This window comes from Etheostoma cragini, unplaced genomic scaffold, assembly GCF_013103735.1.
Source record: "Etheostoma cragini isolate CJK2018 unplaced genomic scaffold, CSU_Ecrag_1.0 ScbMSFa_1523, whole genome shotgun sequence".
NCBI lineage: Eukaryota > Metazoa > Chordata > Actinopteri > Perciformes > Percidae > Etheostoma > Etheostoma cragini.
Window position 1 is genome coordinate 474,459 of NW_023265587.1, and position 2,158 is coordinate 476,616.

At 39.1% G+C, this 2,158-nt stretch overlaps 1 protein-coding gene across 1 annotated transcript in view; it reads right to left on the bottom strand.

The window, feature by feature from the left end:
* The window catches only part of adm2a (adrenomedullin 2a), a 10,737-nt gene that overhangs the window by 7,436 nt on the left and 1,143 nt on the right, over window positions 1-2,158 (bottom strand). The window lies entirely within an intron of this gene.

A 2,158-nucleotide genomic window follows, 5' to 3' on the forward strand; every position in this document is an offset into this window, starting at 1 on the left:
CCCCCCCCCCCAAACACACACACACACACACACACACACACTACCAAACCCAAATGCCAAATCTAATTTAATAGAAGAGTTAATGTTGCACCAGCATTAACATCCATGCAGCACAAAAGCAAAATTCCACCCTCAAATGTATTTATAATGCCCAAAGTTAATATTTACATTAAGAATTGACCCCCCAAAGGTTCTTGGTGGGTTCTAGTACACATCCATGGTGAAAAGGCACATCATTGCAGAAACCTCGTACCTCCATGTTTTGTCTTTTATTCATAAATCAATGCTATTTGCGTGTGTCTGTGGGTTTTACACATATTTCACAAGTGATGAGGTGATTCACGTCAGCCAACATTTGCTTTGCTGAGTCATAACTTCGCATACGTGCAACACGTGATGCATGGACAAATGGTCATGGTTAGGTCTTCAGGGACCCCTTGATTGCCTTAATCCAGCACCCCCACATCACATTGTTGTCTCTCCCTCCCTCCCCCCTTCCCTCCCATTGAGTCAGCAGCTGTGGATCCAGAATCCACCAGAAGGGGGCATTCAATCACCTCCTCATCCACATTCCTCACCCATCCTCCTAATTGCAACTCCACAGGTCTATTGTACTGCTACTGCCAAAAGTACAGAACCAGATCCCTTACAATAGTCTGGTATTTCTGGCCCGGGCTGTGAGAAAAACCGTTTTTCACACCTCGGAAATATCAGTTTTCTCCACAGAATCACAGGGAGATTATACCAAAACAAAACCTTTGAAGACTGATACTCATGTGACGTCTGTTGGGATCAAGAAGGATGAAGGAGAAAAGACAGAATTATCTTTGAAATTTGTTTAGAAAAATGGCTCCAACACCAACAATTAGTTAACTTATTTACCGGCACAGTCTAATACATGGGTCACGTTTACTGTAGATATGCTGGGCAATGTAGATTATAAGCCCAATTGTATATCTAACGCCATAACCTGCATGACTTTTTATCAGTTACTTTAAACTTTAGCCTTATTTGTAGGTTGCTAATAAAGGGTGATACCGCAGAGACAACCAGGTCACTGTGATCTTAAACAGCCTAATATAGCTATTACTGTCAAAAAGTAGGCTATCAGAAGTTAAATAGATTCCTGTTCGGCCGGGTCTTTTGTTTAAAGTTATAATGGTTTATTTGTGGTAATACAGTAGCATTTCCTAACACTTCTGCCCCAGCTGATGGCTCTCCAGCAGCAGGGCTTATCAGGGTTTTATTGTGTCATGGGGGAGGCCTGTGGCCTTGGCCGTCTACCTTATCATCTGGCCGGCACAACAATGCAGCAACCACACCGTGGGATGGGGTTTCTCACGCAGGCTGCAGCCTTAACGTACGACTGAAAGGAAACCTAACAATGGACTAAGTTTGAAAAGTGAGAATTACAGAAATGCCAATTAAGTCTAATTGAAACAATGCAAAGTACCACATATGGCACCATATGTATAAATATGTTGGCTTAAAATAACTTTAATAAGGTAGAATTACAGAAATGCCACATTTTATTTGGTAGGCTAATAAAGTCTAATTGAAACAATGCAAATTACCACTGAAAAACTACAAAAATGCGCTCGGTGAAAAAAGATATACATATATATGTGTATATATTTTGGCTTAAAGTAACTTTAAAAAGGTATAGTTTTAGAAATGCCACTTTTTTGTTAAGTACCGTTACCAAATGACTCTGAAAAACTACGAAAATGTGCTAATTAAAGAGGCTATGCTAGCTTAACCCTCACGTTGTCCTTGGGGGCAAATTTGACCGATTTTCAGTTTTTTCATCCCAAAAAATGGGCCTTTGAAAAAAGTTGAAAATGTCAACATTACAAATATCAAATAACTTTGGAAAAAAATATCAAAAAAAGCAACCACAACATTGAAAAAGTGACAAAAATGTCCCAAAAAGCGATGACTTTTTTCACGGTTGACATGGAAACACAAGGGTTAAATTAGCAAAAGTGTCGCAGCTAGCTAGCTAAATGTCTACTTTCATTCAAAGAAAAAACATGTTAAACGTCATTTAATCTTTAATACCAACGTTATAGCTTATATGCATTCAATAATGTATATAACACTACGATTTAACCCCCAATGAAGCAGGTTAAAGTGGCCAGAAAGTGCTAATTAATCC